The sequence below is a fragment of the Leptodactylus fuscus genome, chromosome 2, assembly GCF_031893055.1.
Source record: "Leptodactylus fuscus isolate aLepFus1 chromosome 2, aLepFus1.hap2, whole genome shotgun sequence".
Taxonomy (NCBI): Eukaryota; Metazoa; Chordata; class Amphibia; order Anura; family Leptodactylidae; genus Leptodactylus; species Leptodactylus fuscus.
This window is the reverse complement of record NC_134266.1, coordinates 252,452,824-252,475,747: the sequence shown is the minus strand read 5'-3', so window position 1 is coordinate 252,475,747 and position 22,924 is coordinate 252,452,824. Positions and strand designations below refer to the sequence as shown.

Here is a 22,924-nt window from a genome sequence, read left to right as displayed (position 1 = left end):
ATGGCCTGTCCACAGATCGGTCCTAATCACGTGAATACAGCATAATATACAGGGCTGCACAATATACAGGGCTGCACAATATACAGGGCTGCACAATATACAGGGCTGCACAATATACGAGGCTGCAAAATACATGGGGCTGCACAATACAGGGGGCTGCACAATGTTTTCAAAAAGCAGACTGACATGGCTCCTACACCGGGTACCCCTGACAATATTCAATGAAAGATCTAACCCAAGGATAGGTCATCAATTAATAAGCCTGGAAATGCCCTTTAAAATATCAAATATTAGCAAGTTCTATATTATTTAAAGTGCCGGTCCATCTCTGAGCAGCATTGTATAGAACGAAGGCTCCTACAGACACGAGCAACTTTGCCAACACATGACATCACTCATCTAGGACTCATCCTGGGTTATATACACTGTCTACCAATAAGTATTTGGACACTGGTGGTAGAATAGAAAAAACACATTTCTTCCTATACAATAGTTGGTAGACCCCAGCAGATGCTTCCTTACGGATGGTATTAGAGATGAGCGAGTACTATTCGAAACTGCCGTTTCGAAGAACACGCTCTCATAGCAATGACTGGACGCAGCCGGGGCCAGTGTCCGGCTGCTTAACCTCTTGCAGTTCGGCCGCGTCCATTCATTGCTATGGGAGCGTGTTCTTCGAAACGGCAGTTTCGAATAGTACTGGCTCATCTCTAGATGGTATTGATGGACACAATACTCCCAGATGCCTGGTGAAACTCCTGGTGTATGTGAGCCATCGGTTGGGTGCGGTTTCTCTGGCCAGCACTCGTCGGTCTCTATCTCCCAGTTTGGGGTTCTGCCGATAATCACCGTTCACCTTCCACTTCTTATCACATAGGCCACTGTCGATTTGGGGTAATTCAGTCCGCTTGCCATTTCCCTTAAGGATCGGCCATTTCTGTGGTACCCCACAATTACCCCTTTCTCAAAATCGGACAACTCTGCACTTCGTGGCATCTTGCATGCGACTAATGCCAATGCTGTTTCCTATTTAACCGGCAGAATGCGCGACGTACATCATGACCCCAGATATCTTCATTTGCATGGGTGTCCAAATACTTATTGGTAACCAGTGTATTATATAGTACATACATACAATTGTTGTGAATGCATATTTATGGCACTTGAGCAAATATGGTGCATATACTACAGTTGCATTTATGATAGTGATGGTGCACTTTATACATATTTATTGAACTGATATGGTGCATATATCACAGGTAACATTTAGGTGATGGTGCACTTTATTGTTTCTACATTTATTATATATACATATTTATGGGGCAGATATGATGTATATATTACCGGTAACATTTAGATGATGGTGCACTTTAAGATTAGGCCGGCGACTAGATCAAACGCTAAAAGTTGAAAAGGGAAATGGTTAATAGGCGCACAGACTGGCAATGAGGTGGGAGGATTCCCGGTGCCAGGAGGCAGATTGCTGCTATTTACATAAGTAATAAACAGAGCCGGGTAATCACATAAAGCATCAGACTGCTCACTTGGCACCTGACCTCTCTCTTCTCTTCAGATCATCACATTGCTTGCACAGGAAAAGCGGGGCGGACAAACTTAAAAGAACCAATTTAACAAGATCATATAAAGTGCAGACCAACGGCGTAGAAGAGGAGATAAACAACTATAGCGGGAAGATGAAGGACTGCGCGGATTTCTGAGCCGCAGATAAAAACTATATGGAGAAGATAAAGGACTGTAATGAATTCTGAGCTGCAGAAATAGACAAGGGTGGTGCAAATACTTATTCCTTATTGTGTACATCAAATATAAAGGGAAAAAGTTGCATGTGGTATATTGTAAGCTATAGGGGGTGACCCAGGCCCTGCAGATGGACCCACCATTGTTAAAGTGCGCACAGTGCCAAGGCGTATTCCCCTGCCAGACTAGCAGACAGTGATGTCACATATGCAGTTCCCGCACCATATAGATAGGTTACAAATATATACCAAGGCCCCGACCTGTTCGCAGGGGGTTCTGATGCTCCGTTCCCTAGAATATCAAACATGTCCTATCCAGCTCCTTGACTACACAGCAGAATGGAGCAGAAAAAAATAAAATAAAATCTGAACTGCTAAGATGCTTAGAGAAAATTTTTTAAAAGTTTCAAATTTACGAATATTTACCAAAATGTTTGTCTATAAATTTTTACACCCACACTGCTCTAATACGCCCTTCCTCCCCTCCTCCTTTCTTAGAAATGGGGCAGCACAGGCAGACTTACAAGCCACGGGGGAACAGACTGTGCCAGCACTGCGACCAAGGGGCCGTCAGGGCCGGCTACTACCAAAGGCCCTCAGCCCACATCCCAGACTTCACATCTGCAGACGAAAAGAGGAAACTCTACATCCTACTGGAAGAAGAGGAGGCCACTGTGGGGATCATTTGCCCAATCCGTGTCCAGCTGTCACAAAGTGAGGGGAAGATGAGACTATTATGCCCCATTATCACCCCACCTAATCATCCACCCACCCTACGCCCACCCATACTCACATGTCCATCATCCACCTGCCACCAAACGATGAGAACGTCGAGATCCAAAGGACTATTGTATCCCAAAACCATATCCACTCTACTCCATGCCAGACCCCAACACCCTCCCTCACCCCCAACCACTCTCTTTGCTTTGGTAATGCCAAATGTATATTCGGACATGCCAATAAAGCTTTTTTGATTTGACTGACTTAATTTTAGCCCAGTCACCCAAAGGGCTAGTTCACACAAGGGCAATGAGGCAGATTTTGACTGTGGTCTATGTAGACTGATAGCTTTTTTTCTGCTAGCAATTTTTTTTCTGCTAGCAGAAAAAAGAAGCGGTGTGACCTTTCTTCAGGCGGATTCCGTCTGAGGAAAGCAATAGAAGTGAGTTTTTTTGCAAAAAATTGCGACTGAAAACACCTAGTGTTTCTTTTTACAGTTCATTCACTTTACGGGAGGGGAAAATTGCCTGGCGTTTTCTGAAGCAATTTTTTACCAAAAACTGCTCCAGAAAACGCTACAAAAAATGCCTCAAGGTCAAAAAACCGATTCCTAATTAGGAAGTGTTTTTTTTTAGGATCAAAATAAGCCAGACAGTTTTTACGTGTGAACTAGCCCAAAGAAGGTAGGCGGAGAAGGAAGGTGTTCCTGGAAATTGAGGAGTGTTGCAGTTTGGAGCAATGTAGCTGCCCTCAATGCTCCAGACTGTGTATTGCAAATCAAGAAACTAGTAAATATCTCCACAATGGAAGTACGAATTGGGTGGAAAGGTGTTACATTCAGGGTCTGTGTAGCTGGATGAATACTCTTCACCCTGGTGATAGACTCCCTTAAAAATAAATGAAGAAAAAGAGAAATGCACAAGAGTATTCGGGTTGTTAAAACAACGTCCCGTTCATGGTCATAAAGACACTTTAATGAATGTCCCTCACGAGCAGACGTAAACTCCAGCACTGGATATCGTGTCCTAGGACATAATAGCTGCGTACACAGCCGCCCCTCCAGCGCTGACCAAGGATTACAGCATTCCATTGCAGCAATAACATCGCTGGTCGGGCTTTCAGACTGACATACATATGAAGAGCAGAGATATGCACGTGAAATACCATCACAACAAGAATGGCGCATGTAATAGCCGGGGATGAATAAATGCATTCTGATGAGGCCTCCAGGACGTTTCACCACATACTGTAGACCCTCAGATTCTCTTTCAAAGAGTCCACCTGTGCCGGCCGGATAGACCTCTAATAAGTGACCGGCAGTGCACTCAGGTTCACATCAAGAGGAGACTATGCAAGTGTATGGAAAATCTGCACAGCCATGATCAGAGATCTGCCGGGGTTAGTAATCTTTGTAAACCCTATAACATATAATAGCTCAAAGAAAAGAGGATTCCAATTTATTTCAAGGGGGAAAACATGTATTTAAAAAAAAAAGTCAGGGGAGGCCTTCCTCAAAGGGGTAGGATAGGGGATAACTTGCAGAAGACTCCATTTAGACCAAATCAGGAGAATGGGTTTTGGCCCCTGTTGTGAAAGAAGTGGTGGTAGGGCTGCCATGCCCCGCTCTTCGTTTCGATGGGAGTACTTCAGCTATCTCCAGCACTCCCAGTGAAATTAATGGAGCGGTGCACACGCTGGCCACTGCTCCATTGATGGTGGGGGTTCTCGGGGGTCAGGCGCCAACTGATCTCCTGGAAACATCTCTATAGGGGCGATGGAAGAGGATGACTAGTATAGACAATGAGCAACTGGGGTAATTTTATAAGGTTTTTAATTTTTCTACAACTTTTAACCTGATGCCCTATTGTTAGGGTAGGTCATTAATTGAAGATCAGTGGGGATCTCGGACCCAGTACCCCTGCAGATCAGCTGTACAAAGCAGCAGTTGTGCCCCCTTCACCGGCCATGTGACGTCTTATTCATTAGTCACATGGCCTGATCGCGGCACAGTCCCATTGACAAGCATAGGCTGACTTACGATACCAATCACAGCCACTATAATAATGTATGGCGCTGTGCCCGGTAAGTACTGAACAATCTGCAGCACTCACCTGAGCACTGTAGCGTCTTCAAACAGCTGATTCTGGAGAGGCCTGAGCGTTGGACCCTGCTGATCTTCGTATGATGACCTTCCCTAAGGATTGGTCATCAATTACGTATTCCTTTAAGTGATAACCTATCCTAATTAAGTGACAGAGGGTTCTTTGCTGATGAGGACAACTAGCCAAAAAGTGAACAGCTGCAAAGAGCTTCTTATGCTGCAAATGATCACATTCATCGATTGAATATAATAAATAATCCTGAAATCTCAGAGACTTCAGTTTGACTTGAGTTAAAGCCCTTTACACACTATGATGTTCCAAACCAGGATGAACAATTGAAAAATTGTCTGGGGATATTGGGTTGGATGGGACATTTCCATCTGAGTATAAAAGTCGCCAAAGGCCATATATACATTATCATTCCGCATTATGTAGTATTTCCTATCAACAAAACCAAGCAAGATCAAGAATTACAGCACGGTTTATCATCTTCTTCATTCACACTGGCTTTCTAGTACTTTGATATTGAGGGCCCATTGATGACGCCATCAATATGAGATCAGCGGGGTTCTGACTTCCAACACCCCCACGATCAGCTGACTAAAGAGGCCGTAGTGCTTCGAACTCTTCAATTGGTTGTGCCAAAAAAACACTTATTCTCTATATGTAGCATAGTGAATAAGCATCACATCACTAGTGTTCCAACCACTGGTACCTAGAGATGAGCGAACACTGTTCGGAACAGCCGTTCCGAACAGCACGCTCCCATAGAAATGAATGGATGTAGCCAGCACGCGGGGGGTTAAGCGACCGGCCGCCGGCAAAGTGTACTTGCCAGTTGCTTCCATTCATTTCTATGGGAGCGTGCTGTTCGGAACGGCTGATCCGAACAGTGTTCGCTCATCTCTACTGGTACCCCATCGGATTACTAGAATCGGTGTGATTATGTGTTCGGTGATTCAGTCACCTCTCGTCCTTAACATTTTTTTTTACATAAAAATATTACAAAAATGCAGAAAATGGAACATGATAAAAATCTGTGACAGATGGGGCAACACGGTGGCTCAGTGGTTAGCATTGTAGCCTTGCAGCGCTGGAGTCCTGGGTTTGAATCCTGCCAAGGACAATATTTGCAATGAGTTTGTACAATATGTTCTCCCCGTGCTTGCAGGGTTTTCCTCCCATTCTACAAAGACATACTGATAGGGGAAAAAAATGTACATTGTGATCCCTATATGAGGCTGACAATCTACATAGAAAAAAATAAAAAAAATCTGTGACAGACGTCTGTACATGTCTTATATCTGTAACACGTGTCCCACGTTGTATTATACGCAATGCAAACAGTCCATGTAAATGTATACCGAAGGTTTTCATCATACCTGCATATAAAGACAAAGATGTGACACCATCTCTAAGGACACGTGAAAGACTAAAAAATATACTTATTGTACAATACTACATTTCTGTAATATTAACCCTTGACATTTGTGATCCGCAGCCGCGGCTACCTGTCATCCAGTACAGTAGCCACAATACTTACTCATGGGGGCAGAAATAAAGCTGGCTGAAACGTATATGCAGGGTCCTTGTGCCAATGTCCTCCTTTATTTAGATCAGTCATCTCTCTGAGGAAATTAGGAGAGCTTATGTATACTCTTGGGAAGACGCCAGGCCTGGCAGCGATCCACAGCAGACGGAGCTTTGCGTCACCAGCCAGCCATACCCATCTCACTGCCAGCAGGCAAACAGGAGCTATACCGCAGGATACCGCAGAGCAATACTGTCAGCTTAGAAAGCACTTAGTCCTCCTCCAACACTTCACACCGGAGCATGTAATGTAAAGCTTCCAAGCCACATAACCCTCAGCATAGCCAGAACGATACGCTCATACATTTCACTCTGCACAGTCAACAAAGGCAACCAGTGAGCTACAAAACGTGTAAGACATTTACCGCTATTATAATACACATCTGCACAGCTGGGATGTCCATGTAATACATAGATATGCTGGGGTCCCCCGAATCATAAGATTTTCGGTGGTACTAGTTAAGACGTGAAGGTCCTGTACCTCTATTAACTCAGAATTGCCTATTAGGGTATTAGAATAACAGATCATCCCTTTGGGTCAGTTCACACGTGAACCGACCGCGTGGGTTTTGACACAGAGAGAGACGCGGCAAGCCGTGTCTCTCTCTGGTCAAAACCCGCCTGCCGCAACCATCGCGGTCGCGGCTTTCCCCTCCTATGTCGGCTCAAATGAATGAGTGGGTGGGATTTATGCGAATCCCATCCCCACTTTGCTGAAAGAAACGGAGCGCGGACATGCTGCGATTTCCAACACTGTTGCGTTTTATGAAAATCGCAGCTTGTCAATTATATCTGGTAAGAGAAAGTCCGCGGCGCAAAACTCCGAGAACTTTCTCTTCAAAGCGCTGCGGGAAGAACTGCAATGCGCTCATGCCGCGATTCTTCCCGCAGCGCTTTTAACGCTGCGTTTCCAGCCCGTGGAGCCTTAGCCGATTCTTCCTGCAGCGCTTTAGTGCTGTGTTTCCGGCCCGTGCGGCCTTAGCCTAAGGCTGAGGCCCCTGCTCTATCTTAATGCAGTTTAAATTCCTCTGCAAGCGAAAGCTGCGGAGGAAAGTCAGAGGGGTGTCTGATGGCTGCCATATTTCTCCAAGGCAAAGGTTGGGAACAAACGTTGGTATGAATGTCAGCTAAAATTCAGGTAAAGGGATTCTATTATTAAAATGACAATTTTTTGTGCCTAACATGAAGGAATAGTCTTAAGAAAGCCTATTTTTCTCCTACCTTTAGATATCTTCTCTGCGCCGTTCAGTAGAAATCCCGGTTTTCTTCGGTATACAAATGAGTTCTCTCGCAGCACTGGGGGCGGTCCTCAGCGCTCAAACAGCACTGGGGGCGTCCCCAATGCTGCGAGAGAACTCTCCAGCGCCGCCTCCATCTTCGTTAGCAATGGCCTCTCTCCGCGTCTTAAAGAATTAGAGAAAGGAGATGACTAGAGAGCTCGTTTTGGAAAACTTTATAGTAATAATAAGTAAATCCGTCTGGATTCGGGGATTTACCATTGGGGAGGTCCTTGAGAACATCCGTCAATTCTTCGGACGTAATAGGTGAATTCAGAGAAGCTAAAGCGGAGGAGGAAAGGTGAGGGAGATGGCAATCTGCAAGGTAGTCAGCTAATCTAGAGGGATCGTCCAACTGGACCAAGGTCTTCGGAGGAGGCAAGTTATATAGCTTAGAGTAGTAGGACCGGAAGGCCAGAGCAACGGCGTTCGGATAATGTTGAAGGACACCTGCGTAATCATACACAGAATGGGGAGTGGAAGAGGACCGCTGATCTCTGAGGGCCTTAGCCAAAAGGGTGTGGGGTTTATTACCCCGTTCAAAGTACCGCTGGTGAGAGTAAAGAAGGCGGCGTTGTACATGGCAGCTCTCCAGAGACCGGAGATCCACCCTGGCAAGCACCAGGCGGCGAAGGACCCCCAGGAATGGGTGTGCTGCTAGGGAAGCCTCCAGGGAAGAGATCCGAGTACGGAGAAGACGCTCCTGGGCCTGTCTATTTTTTTTAAGTTTAGAGGCTAGCGCGATAGAGTGGCCCCTCATCACAGCCTTATGGGTTTCCCAGAGCACCGCGGGAGAGTCCATGGAGCCCAGGTTATCACAAAAGTAGTCAGTGAGATGTGAACGCAGGACTTCTAGTGAAGTGGGAGATTTAAGCAGAGATTCGTTAAGACGCCAGTGACAGGGGCATATCGCTCACGGGGCAGGGGAGAGGGTGACAACTACTGGGGCGTGATCGGACCACGAAAGGGTGCCAATATCGGCGTCAGCGAGCCGGCGGAGGCCGGCGCATTTCCAAAGAAATAATCAATACGCGTGTGCGTGTTGTAGGGATTGGAAAAGAAAGTATAGGAACGGGCCATGGGGTTGTCCACCCGCCAGAGATCATAGAGTGAGTGAGAGCAAATTAGCTGGCGAAATTCTTGAGCCAAGAGGGCCTGTTGGCGGGGGGCTGGAGTTGGAGGGACAGAGAGGCGATCCACCCGTTCCGAGAAAATCAAATTGAAGTCGCCGCCAAACAGCAGAGTCGCCAAGGGAAGAGAACGGAGTCGAGAGAGGACCCGGTGCAGAAAGGAAATCTGACCAGAGTTGGGGCATAGAGGTTACATAATATGATGGGGGAACCATGGCGGAGGCCCTCCAGAATAACAAAGCGACCTCCCGGATCGAGGTGTGACGCTGTTACCGAGACAATGTTAAATATTTTATTGAGTCCATTTCTAAATACACAATTCAAGTATGGTTTTCCTTTAAGGAACAAAAGACAACCACAGGAGTATGTCCTTGTTAATATAGCCAAGTGAACAATACTAAAAATGGAGGCATCGGGGACATCTTTATTCTGAGCAGCTCTGATGATAGGAAATACATTGCACTCTATTACAAATGCTGGTACATTATAGATCGATTGCAGGCAAACAAGGAGGGCACTGGGGACGTTACATGGAAAATGTTTTATTTGTGAGAGTGGAAATGTTGTTATTACAGTGATGACTCTGCAGGAAGGCTACATCAGATGAAGAGCGCGCAGGAAGCCTTGCTAGGCTCCTTACTGCAACGGCACGCACTGTTTCATGTGCTGTGACCTTGTTTTGAGGACAGTGAATCTGCACAGATCAAAGTCACCATCTGACGTCTGCAGTTTCAGATTTGGAGATATGTTTGATAAGGAGACATTGGATTTAATAAGAGTGTGGTGACCCCTCCGAGTTTACAAGGCTTCAGAAAATAATGACTCTATAGACTAATACGTTAGCACATTCAAGGTGGACATTCGGTGGTCTACAAGGTCTTCACGTGAACTTACTTTTACCAGGAAACATGATTGATATGGTGCTAAGAGACACAGGTGACGTGCTATAAGACCTGCCAAGTCTCCTTGACCCTGCTAGCTCAGTGGCGATGCTGCCTTGACCTGAGCATTCGGGAATGGTTGGTAGTGACGTTCTTCTTAAAATTTCAATGTCATAACATTGGTTGATAAGCAGTGTATCAGTATCATGCATCACATAGCATCTGTGTGCTGTCCAATCCATTTCCACAGACCTTCGCACAACTATGGTCATGTACATGGAACCTGAATGACACTTTTCTTTACCCTCATACACATAGTTGCTTATCTCAAAAGTGAGAACCAGTATCTACCGGGGTAGCAGCTGCCACAGGGCCCGGGACATTAGGGGCCCGGCGACAGCCGCTACCGCTGCGTTTTTTTTTCTTAATAGGCGGATACCAGCTGCAGTTACTCCAGCCGATAACAGGCCCCATTTACTTACTGATCCTGGCAGGGGCCGGGATCAGTCAGTGACGCCGTGGGCCCCACAAACACTATTATTATGCTCAGGGGTCCAAGTATAATGATCAGAGGCCCGGGAGAGGTAAGAGAACATAAAGAACAGTGTTACGTACCTCTCCGGGCTGATGTGACCGGGACCTCCGTCGGTCGAGGTCTTCGGCGTCGGTCGGGGTGGGGTGGGGGGTGGGGGAACGGACATGGCAAAAGTTTTCCACGGGGCCCTGCCATTCCTAGTTACGCCTCTGGTGAGGGACAAAGGATTGGGTATGCTGAAATCTTACCATCACAAGAGATGGGACACCAAATACACATTAGCTGCTAGGCAGGTCTACTGACTGAAGTCAGTAGACAATTTACAGTAGACAATTTACTAAAATTGTCTACTGATTCATTCATTTAATGTTTACAGCCACCAGGTATGGTATTGTGACAACAGCAGAAGGAATACCAGTTTGGTGGCCCACAGGCCATACCATTCCAAAAAGTTGTCTCATGACAAATGCAGCAGATAAATGCCATAAGCCCTCAATGTCTGTTCCATGGGGCTCAACTGACGTGACCATCACCAATTGTGAACACAAAATGGCACTGCTCCTGCCCAACTTTAAATAGAGCTTGTATGGTCGGCATCATCGATAATGGATTGACCTTGTGGTCTGCAGAAAAACCTGAAAGTAGAGAAAATGGTATAGCGCTTTGCTGCAATGTCCTTCCAGTGCAGACCAGCGCATTGGTCAGACCCAAACTAATAAGATATTGACGTGATATGCTCAATACCATAGAAAAATTATAATAGACAACCTTTTTGGATAAGTTGATAAGTGTAGGACCTTTACAAACTATAAACCCCTCGGATACCGGAATAAATAAAAGCCACATATTACACAACCCAGATACTTGTAAACTTCCCTTAGCAGGTGCAAAAGCATCGACAGCCTTGTATTTGTGTCTCATATGTAAACCAACCATACGTAAAACTAGTAGTATGGTTGGCAAAATAGCAGACTATGGGTAAGCTACAAGGTTAAATACAGAAAGGTGAGGATGGCACCCCCACCGATCAGCTATACTCATCAGCTGAGCCCTAGAAAATACAGCAAAAAGCAGGCAGTTCTGTCCTCTGTGTAGTGACTAATACAGGAGTGCAGGGTCTCTGACTCCCATCCATCTAATATTGATGACCTATGCTTAGAATAATGTCAATATTTTTAGAAAAACCCTTTCACTGTGAAAATCCCTGCTCTATCAGTCTCCAGACAGACAAGTGACTCAGATGAATCGAGCATAGAAGACTATGGAAAGGGGTGGAGTGAACAAGAAATTCAGGAGACAAGAAGAAAAAGAAGCTTAGTCTGAGAGTATGAAGCTTTCTATCATAACCAAAGTACTGACATCAGTACAGGTTAGTACTTCTTTACATCTATCCTGCATGGTCTCGGGGGGGGGGGGGGGGGGGTGTTGAGTAACAGACTGTTATAGAGCAGATTCTCCTGTACTCACTGTGTGAGGTGTATGGAAGCTAGTCATATATAATATAATGGCCAGATACATAGCAGCATACCCTACACTTGAAACAACAGGTATGCTTTATGTATGGTGTCTCCAGCTCAGACTATGGCTGTGTTGTGTCGGGACAGCAGAATCATCCGAAGGGTAAGGAGACACGTTCTGTTTTTGTAGCTGCACACGTCCCCCCAACATTTAAAAGCCCTCCCAGTATAATGCCTGCTTATTGTTACACAGAAAGTACAATGGCATCCACAGTATAATGCCTACTTAGTATATATAACATCCCCCTAGGTCCGGCCTCCACAATATGATGTCCCCCCTTTAATATGGCCCCTACAGTATATATAGCTGATGCCTCTTTTACGGTCACAGCAGAAGCAATGTAGTGGCATACCTACATAGTCCCTGGGAGCAGAGAGAGGGGCCTAATGGTGAAGAGGGGAGCAGACAGCCCCCAACCTCATCACCGTATATAACTCATCCATTTCCAGGGAATACTGAAGCCCGGACATACCTTCTGCCACCCAGGACAGCACCCAGAATCCAGGATGGTACCACTGACTTGCAGATGTTATCAGAAAGGGTGAGACCCTATAAAAGGAAGACGATGATTCTTCTGGTTTCAATCGATTCCTGGTTTAGGTAGAAATACTGCATCAATGAAACCTGAGCATGAGTCTTTACCCTTACCGTATAATCTCCTCACCTAGAATTATTACCCTCTTGATCTCGATGGAATTTGATTTACGCAATATACATACAGTATATCAATTTCTTCTACCGTTCCTATACGAAGCCTATAGTCAGATCTATTATGTATTAACCTTTATAGCCATTTCATACGTTGCAAACAGCTTTTATGAGGCATGTAAACTCTAGTCTTAAATACTATGGGAAGCTGCTCCACAAGCGTCCGGGCAGGCAGATCAGCCCATTACCAGCACAAGAATCACCCCAGACTGAAAGGCTGCCTTGTGCTGCAGCAAAGAGCGTGCAGGAAAGTCAGCCAAGAGTCCAGGCGGCTGGCAGGTCAATGCAACCAGATGCAACTCCTGGAAAAACACATTCCTGAGATTGCCTTCCCAGATCAATAGCTACTAGAGAACACCCCAAGTACGATCTGTCAAGTTGTTTTCAAGGCTTCACAATATAAAAAAAAAATAGTGGGATTGCCCGCTACCATGAATTCCTAGACACGTAGATTTATGTGCTGGGAAACTATTTACTAATGTTCTCCTGATTAGGCTTAACCCATTACTGCCTGCCCGTGCTGCTTTCATGTCCGCTAATGTAAACTCACAGTGGAGAGAGAATAAGGGAAATAGCAGGACACGGCCTCGGGAGACTCCAAAACAGGACAGGTGCTTCTAGGCAGTATACAGCTAGTACTAAAGTGCTGGGGTCCTGGATACATATCAGAGCAAGAAACACAAACATGGACGGTGTACTTGTTTGGATTCCCTCCAGGTACTGTGGTTTCTTCCCACACTCCAAAAAGTGTGGATGTGCATGGCCGATATAGACTGAATAGATTGCAAGCCCCACTGGGAAAATGGACTTGTGGGGATGTGAAGATCTCTGTATGATGCTGCAGGATATGTTACATTACTTTATGACTAGATACCTGTTTAGATGCACCAGTGTTTTGATGGGAATTTGTAAGGCCCGTCAAGAGGCTGGGGATTAGGGACCCAAACCCTTGTATCATCCCCATATCCCTGGAAGAACCCCATTGTTACCTGAGTGGTGAAGAACTCCGGAACATGCGCACTGTGTGTAGCGAAGCCGACATTTGTGCCCCATGTGTCACTGCTCTTGCTCCAGGGTCAGGGGATAATAACACTCCTTAGGGAGTGTGCACCTTTGCAGGCCTATGGAGACTTACAAGCCATTTTGCTCCACTGGGGGATTATGGGAAATATATGCAAATCTGTTTTCCAGGATGTAATTAGGAAAACAGTGCCTTTGTTTGCTGCCTGCAAGCCGGCTGGATAAGCCAGCCCAGATATTGAGCGGCCGTTTGTGACCTATGCCCTTCCCCTCAAGGGCGTTCTTTCCCATTCATTGGTGGCCTGGGGAGGGGGGGCGGGGCCTCCCACAGGAGTATCCAGGGCAGCTCTGGGCAGGGAACTTCCTTTTTGTTAGGACAGCCCCCTTAGATCCAACAGATTGAAACAGCGCTGTCCACAGCTGGGAATCTGTTCCTTTTGGAATAGAAATACTAGTTAGGCAATAATCCCCGCATCATGTTAGTAGGCTTATTGAAAAAAGTCAGGCATGTTGTTAAGGGGGCTGTCCCTAGAGGGCGGCGAACAGAGGCACTGTTTTCCTAATTACATCCTGGAAAACAGATTTGCATATATTTCCCATGTTCTTGCTCCTGAAATGCAGATCACGCACAGTGATGTAGTGTGTACTGACCTCAACTTCACTACCAACAATGCGCATGCGCCAAAATCCCTCAGCAGCCATCAGGGATCTTCAGTCTTTGATTACTAAGAATACCGGAGGTGAATGGCAATGGTCATGGACAGTGGTCACAAATAGCCTGATCGGTTCCCTTTAAATAAAGTGGTATTCCCATCCAACTAGGATAGGCCATCGCTTTATCACCACTGTAAATCATTGGGGCTTCCACCAATCCCAAAAGTGAATGGGCTGTAATTATGATGACCATTCATTGTTTGTTTCTGCACAACAGACATCGGTCACTCACTAAGCAGGGAACAACAACTGGCCCCATTCATTCTCAGGATTAGGTTGGATCATTATTGGGTATAAAGTGATGATATATCCTAGCGATATGGTGTCTTTTGATGAGATGGGAACACTCTTGTCATTAGTACCAAAATAATTATTTCCATCCACCATGAATCTGATTGGTCAGTACATTCATCATTCAGGTTACAAAATTTTTCTTGTCCATTAATGGGAAACAGATTGTCACAGATTTACAAATACTTTATTATAAGATTTAGACCATGCACGCTTACGCTAGACAGTCTAAAACATGTCAGATTGATCACAATTGCTGATATCCAATTCTATATTGTCATGGTTTCCGTCTTCAGCCCCGGTGAAAATGGACAGGGGCCGGAAACCCGGTAGAGTTATAAAACCCATTCACTTGCATGGGTTTGTAAAGGTGACTGCCCGTGTCAGTCTGCTGCCTGTCCGCGGGAAAACAGTTTTTTTTTTAGCCGGACATGCAGGACTTTGTGTCTGGTAAAAAACAAAACAAAAAAAACAAAAACATGTTTTCCCCGCGGACAGGCAGCAGGCGGACACGGGCGGTCACCTTTACAAACCCATTCAAGAGAACGGGTTTTAAAACTGACCGCCGGGTTTCCATCTCCTGTCCAGTTTCGCCGGGGCTGAAGACAGAAACCTGGCGGAATACACAAACTAGACACCGGATGCAAGTGTGGAAGCCCCCTTATGGTGGTCTCTTGAGAACAAAGGATCCCACCCTCCCTAATATCTGTTGTCAAAAACCCAACCATACACAGATGATAAAGCAGTCCCTCCTACATTGGTGGGTTCAGTCATCACCTATTACCACTTACCCTGTGCCAACCAATGGTTCTGGTCAACAGTCAAGAAAGGGAATGTTGGGTTGCCATTACATATTTGATTTTTGGCGGGTAAAGTGTGATAGTAACTCCAAGCTCGAAAAAGATCTCACGATCTACAACAAAAATTAGTTTGGGCACCTCACCAATATCATGATATAATGCCAATATAATAAAATTTGATATAATCCAAAAAGTTACCTAGCAGATATCTATAGAATTCATACAACCGTCCATTTCATGTTGTTGGCCGTACCAATTCTTGTAGACGCCTGCGACTCCGGTGGATCGCGCATCTACAAACTTCTCAGGCCAAGGTTGGCGATCCAAATGAAAGTATTATAAATCATGAATACATATGAAAAATTATGCAAAATATAAATTTCACTATCAAACACCACCGCTGTAGGTACAACAAGTACACGCACAACAATCTGACTTTCAACAGACCTCTGCAGATTCAGAAATACATAAATTATCCTTCCTTTGTAACACAAATTGTTTCCAGCACATTTTTCCCTAAATATAATGATTTTTTCGTAATTCTCTGGCACAGCTTGAAAGGCTTGGAACGGGGCTTGTCTGATGCCATTTTGTAGACTAGTCATGTTTCATAGTAAGAAATCTTCCACTGGAAGCACATCAAGATTATGTTAACAATTACCGCTAAGCAATATGAATTGACTGGGTTAGGTTGACGAAAACTTGCACATACTTAGAATTATTTTTAGCCTGTTGATGCAGGACAGTAATTTTATCGTTCTTTGGATTTTTTTTTTTCCCACTCTTGACTGAAGAATTAATCACCTCTTAGTAGATTTGGACACTTTGCCGGCCATGTACAGATTATCAATTGGAAAGATTGTTTGAAAATAATTGATTCATGGAAAAAATAAAAATTGCAAATTGTGATCTTAAGAGCTTATTAAAAATTAACATACGGAGCGAAGAAGCTGTGATCTTGGGGCAAAAGATTTATATATAAAAGGGTTGTCTGAGGAAGACTTTCTCTGCATACAGGTCCTTTTAAACGTACATGGACATCATGGTAGATACATAATACAGAGCAGTATTAACGCTGGCAGAATCTGCTTAACTAAGTATTACATAGTGGCACTTATTATTACTAATACTATTTTTTGACTCAAATGAAGGGTGGCCAGACTTGGCTTTTCTGATGGGTCGTCGTGTTGGGCTTGTTCACACGGGGCAAGAGGAGGCGGATTCTGACGCCGAATCCAGCTCAGAATCTGCCCCCTCACAATGGAGGTCTATATAGACCGCTAGCTTTCTTTTTTCCATGAGCGGTATGTTCCGGCTCACGGAAAAAATAAACAAGCTGTCCTTTCTTCAGGCGTATTTGGCGGTTGAGTCAGCCACAGCGTCCGCCTCACGACAGCACCCTCCGGACTAGGCCTATTCATTTGAGCTTACTCCGGAGAGGGAACCTGTGACAGTCGCAGCAGGTGCATTTTGGTCCATTTCTGATGCGGCTTCCCACATCAGAATCAGGACCAAAATACACCATTCTGTGCCCCATGTGAACTAGCCCTTAAGGTCCTATTAAGCCGAGTGATATTTCTGAACGAGTGCTGGTCTGCTCCAAAATCTACAGAGGAGGAATATCGCTAAAACAATATTACCCCTGGCATATACTTTCATTGTCCATCATCAGTAGGTCCCCTATTAGACAGGGCAATGTGCTGCTGTCGGATGATGGTTATTCTGACATGTTGAGCAACTGATCATCTGATGAATGAGCAAACAATTGGTCATCGAGTGATTATTAGAATGATTAGGCAGGTGAATTGGGGGGAACAAGCACACGGGTGTTCTTTCTTGAGAATGTATATTTATACATATACATACACACATACACACACACACACACACACACACGTTTGGCCAATATAATTTCAGCCAACCATCCTCGATGGGGCCAGGGAAAGAAGACATTGCCAGACTCCTCCAGAGGAGGCTTTACTCCTACTTGCCAGTTTCTTCTTCTTGTCCCTCCAATGTCAGCTACCAGGCAAGAGTTGGGAGACCCCCCCCCCCCATATACATTAGATAGGTGGATAATTCCATTGTTGAATTACCCAACCTATATCTAATGTTTATGAGCACAAATACATCGGCTAACAGCTGAGAACTTTTTACTTGACTGATCCCTTCATGAAATTATAAGACTGGGTTCTCGAATACAGACGGCTAGATGAATACTTCTACAAAACATGTGACCCAACTCATCTCAACCGTCATCTAATGATGGTTTTCACCATAGCGAAATATTTCTGGTGTCCAAAATGTTTAATGAATGTTCGTCTCAGGGCTTGTTCACATCTGCATCCCGGGACTCCGTTCTGCAGGTTTCCATTTCCTGCACAAAACTGGGCAGGAGACGGAAACCTGCTGGCATGTTTCAAACCCATTCATTTGAATGGGTTTGAAAAGTGTCCGGCCGTGAGCGTTTTATGTTCTCCATGGCGAAACCGTTTTTTTTAAACCGGACACAGAGTCGGACATGCAGTACTCTGTGTCTGGTTTTAAAAAACCGGTTTTGCCATGGAGCATAAAACGCTCACCGGCGCTCACGGCCGGACCCGGTCTGACAGGTTTCAGTCTTCTGCATGCAGAAGACGGAAACCTGAGAACGGAGTGCCGAACGCTGGTGTGAACCCAGCGTCAGTCTGAAATAACCTTTCATTGAAGTTGGTCTGATAAAATTGGGATCTTTCCTTCTATCATAGACTTGAATACATTCAATAAGTCTGGATCACCATGACCTGGAACTTCAGCTCTTACTGTGTACACTGGGCAGACAAAGTCATCTGATAGATGCTGGTACTTGAGTTGAGCGGCGCCAGTGCCAAGACCAGGATGACTATCTCGTGGAGGGAAATATGCTAAAATAAGTTCCCTTGAATAGCACCCAAGCTAGTATAGCTTGATGGCATGTTCAGATGTTGCTGCTACTCTGCAGATTTCACATCAGGACAGAATAGCTACAGATTTCAGTAGCAGCAGAGAATGAAATGTTAACCAGATCTTATCCACATGATGTAAAAAAAATCAATCTGCACAGAAGCTGACTTATGGGGAGTAAGTTATGCTATAATGCATTGGCTCTTTCTTTTACCAAACTTGCATTACATCCTTCTTCTTGTAAAAGTGGGAAGAGCGGGGAAGTCTTGGCCCGACAAATATATTATAACTCACACTAGAAACCAGTTCCGGGCTGGCGTAGACTTTCATTCTGGTGCACAGGCCGGATCCTCTTAATTCAGGTGCACCTTGCGCCAATTGTGACTTTATAAAGACTGGTGTAGAAAATGTCAGCCTTAATGAATTCTTCTGCAGATTTGTTCAGTCAGATCAAAGCCGCCAGATAACAGTGTATAGACCGTTCCACACATGTTCTCCACAGAAGGGGTACATACCCCTATCACAGCTACTGATGATGATAAGACAGGCTCCAGTAATGAAGCTATAATGATGAACACATGCTTTATATTATAAATGTGAAAGTTTGTTACTCTTTCACGCAGAAACGGCTGAACCGACTTGGATGAAATTTGGCACATACATAGTTTGTAACCTCGATTAAAACATAGGCTAATTTTTATCCTGGTAAATGACATGGCTTCACGACGGTTATGAATTTATGTTCATACACTATATTACACTGCTCTTGCCAGCAGGACTCTCTCAGCTAATTGGAGATTGCTGATAAAGCCTGGTCTGTTATCTCTCTATGTAAACACATAGATAACCCTGAGTCCATTGTGTACAAGCATTTGCATATTATCTTATCTGTTCCAGAGCTGAGACACTGGATGGGAAAACTCCTTTAATCCAAATTGGCAGTTTGCCAATTTTAAACATGCCGGGAAAAAGAAAATCTAATTTGTCGCAAAATTCTAAAACCACGAGAGCTACGAAGGTAGCCAGAAGTCATAGAGTTCTCCTCAAGCGGAGCTGAGGAGGATTGACCAAGCTAGGCATCAAGTGGTTCTTAGAGCACTCAAAACGCCGAAGCAGGCGGATCAACGATGCCAACAACGCACAACTTATATGGTGTCTCACCCAGCTGCTGAGATGCCGGAACAATTACAGGCACAGCAGCAGGACAGCTTAAGAACTGCCGATACTCCGGCGCAGGCGAGCCATCGACGGCAGCAATTTGCTGTATATGGGCGGATCATCGATGCCAACAACACACAGATGAAGTTGCGGGCAGAGCCTAGCAGTGTGTATGTATATATATATATATATATATATATATATAGTCTCTTAGCGTAAGAAGGACAATTTCACTGTCCTCCCAGCAGGCAGAGATTGTACAGAGATTGTACTGTGTTATAGTGGCCCATGTTAAGGCATCATAGGATTGGTAGCATAGCACAGAGAAAAATACATTTAAAAAACATTAAGATGGTGTCAGATCAGAAGCAGACAGGATAATGGACCATAGGAATATGAGTGCAATATATATATATAAAAAGTATGAAAGGGAGGTGTGCAGAGATTGGAGGGGCGGAAAGAGTTTTCACCTGACTGCTTCTTTAAACCTCCTCTTCCTGGGTTTTATCCATGATGGGGCCGTGACGTAAAAGCCATTTATTTAGCTCATGGTTATCTGACTTTTTATAAGGAAGGATAAAACAAGGCAATTGTGCAGATGCTTAAAATAAAACCGTATAGTTTTTAAATGAAAATCTCTTTACGTATTTTTTCCTCCTTACAGGAACCATGGATGAAACATATGGTGACAGAAATCAGAGATGGAGCTGGAGATTGGCCTCGGCACTAAGGACAATGCAGTCCTGGTTGTGCCTGGTACCAGTTTGAAGGAATGTTTGTATTAGGGGGAAGGGTGCAAACATCTTGAGCATTCTCATTTACTCTGCACCCATTAACGTCACACATTTAAAAGGAAAATATCATAATCTTATCTAAAAAGCTGTTAAATTGAGTGAAGACTTCATTTGATACTGGGCCTTCTGTAAATATAAACATGGTAACACGTTGCACTGACCAGGATACTTGGTAGGCAGCCCATCGCCCAAGCCAGAAACAAATTAATATACTCGGACAAGCAAACATATTGAGTGACGAAGCCTGCAGTGCAAACACTTCATACAAACCTGGCAATATCACTGTCAGATGTACCGAGACACTCAGCGAAAGGAGCAATCCATCAATCCGGCCGGAAAAGAAGAGGCTCAAGCGTCTGGACATCTCATACTGGATTCTGTGACATGCTAATATTACCAACTATAGTCAATAGCCCATGTCATAAGACCACGTCACCATGCCAGATAGCGGGTAGCACATGGATTAGATTGCAGATTATTTATAATCATGAAAAACAAAGTCCACCCTATTTCAGTTATATGGTTTTATGTATCAGGACATAGTATAAAAAAAACATCTGTTCTTAAAATTCGGTAAACTTCAGATAAACAAGACATGGCAAATTACACTAAACGTGGCAAATCCATTCCACACATTGCAGCAAAAAGCTGAAATGCTGCGATACCCAAAACTGTGGCACTTTTGGAAATCGCCTACAATAATGCTGAATTCACGGCACTGCACGGACTTGCCCATAGAACTCTGTGGCAGGACACGGGCGTCTGCGGACCATAAGATCATTACGGTCGTGTAAGACCAGCCTCAGCCTACAGAGGACCCTTCACCAATTCCTTTCCATCTTATAATAGCTGGCTCTTTTTTTTCTAGTTCCTCCTGTTCCCGAGCAATTATTTACTTGTACACCCAATATGCTAGTTAGGTTATCTATAGTCAGATGGGTGGTCTTGAGCTGACTATTTGTATGTTTGCCTGGGTTTCCTCTGTCATGCCAAAAAATATAGTGATAGGTAAATTGGTTCCTCATTCAAATCAAAGACCCTAGTAGGTGTTGGGGATGAGCACCTACATGGCAGCCATTAACTCCTCTACTTCACAATGCTCCCTTCACTTTGAGTCTCCATGAGAAAAGCACATTACAACAGTTTGTCATGGTCATACTCCGACCTAGGACCACCCACCTGAATTAAAAAAACCCTGATTAGCATATTGGGTGGTGCAATGAACTGATTGCTCAGGAATGTTGGGGGCTAGAGAAAAATTCCAGCTATGCTAGAGTCACTGTATCGAGGGATGCAAAAAAGTTGGTGTTGGTGATGAAATGGCCTCAAACAAAAAAAGTCCACCCTGTAGAGCCACCTTTAGCAGCAATGATTTCCTGCATGACTTTCTCAGTCTCTCACATAGTTCTGGAGGAATTCAGTCCCATTCTTCTTTACAATATTGCTTCAGTTCATTGATGTCTGTGGGCATTGGTTTACACTCAGCTCATGCCCACCCCAGCATTGTAATTGGGTGTGGACCATTTTAACAACTGGATTTTATTTTTTTCAGCCACTTTTTAGTAGATTTGCTAATGTGTTCCAGTGATTTCTCATTACAAAAGTTTAGGTTTGAAAGTGTTAAGCTCAATACTGGAATCCAAAGTCCTATTGTTGGGCATGCTATGCCAGTGCACTTCTACAGCTGTAAAGGTTAATAAGAGGGTGCACCACCATAATTTGGCCATGTAGTGTACGTATATATCTGCTGGAACAGGAACACTTTGCTTACTAGCATGTCGTAATTTCACCCTTTAAGTCCAGGGACCCCAGACTGTGAAATCGCAGCGTTTTGGCCGTGGTGGGAACACTGTAGCAAAAAAAAAAAAAAAAAAAAAAAAAAAGCTGCATTGTATAGTACCTGCAAAGTGGATGGGATTCTGGCTAATTCCATCCACACATTGCAGAAAAAAATGTAAGGCAGTAAAGCTGTGTTTTCAAAAACGCTTGCATTGGGGTGGAAAAACCTCCCATCTTAGCAACTTATCCCCTTATCCTGCCCACCGCTCGATACAACAATGGGGTTTTGCTCCCCATTCTGAATGGAGGGGTGGTCAGAATAGTGTGCCGCTGCTCCATAAAAAATACTGATGACCATAGGTCATGAAGATAGGTCACTAACACTAAATCTGTGGGGGACGGACACTGGCGAGCCCCATGAATCAACTGATCTCAGCAGCTGAAACACAGAGAAGGGAGCAGGCAGCAGACAGCACTGTTCTCTATAGTGGAGGAGAGTTACCACAGCTTAGGTCCCATACACATGAACGAGATCAGATCCGCAATACCCTGGTCTGGCCACTACAAAGAGAACAGCAGTGTCTACTTCCTGCTCCATTTTCTGTGTATCAGCTGCGGAGAACAACTGGTGCCGGGTGTCAGACCCCCCAGATTTGGTATTGAAGACATATCCTCAGGAGAGTTCATCAATATTTTTTGCCTGGAAGACAATTGCCTTTATTCTCAAGGACTAAAACAGCTGCTGCCCGGTACAAAATCATCTCATCCTAGGCTGGAATCGCACAATCTGTCTACACTGCAGTTTCTCGGCCAAACATGGAAAAGTTTCCAAAAATATAAAGATTAGACCGCTTCTTCCCTTCTCTTTTGTATCCAGTTTTGTGCTTGGCCTAAAAACTGCATCAAAAACTGCATATGTGATTCCAGCCAAATGATGCCGACCTCCTTGATAAAAGTCAATAAGTGTTCACACGGGAAGATCAATGCTCAACAGCCTGTTCCTATGAGCACAGATACAGAGACATTTCCACATTCCATCCTCTTCCATCAAGTGGTGACATCACATGGATAAGGCAAGACGGTAACAAATACAGGCCCGTTTTATAGCTGGGAGCAGATCTTCACGCACGTCTCCATCTCTAATGATCAGCCACGGTTTACAGTAATTTTGTCGAAGATAAAGCAAGATAAGCTATAAAAATAGAAGCGGTAATAGGATTGCCACCAT

General features: G+C 44.5%; 1 protein-coding gene across 1 annotated transcript in view; it reads right to left on the bottom strand.

Annotated features, from left to right (window-relative positions):
* Positions 1 to 22,924, bottom strand: part of MICU2 (mitochondrial calcium uptake 2) — a 197,180-nt gene that overhangs the window by 64,652 nt on the left and 109,604 nt on the right. The gene's annotated exons all lie outside the window — the stretch shown is intronic.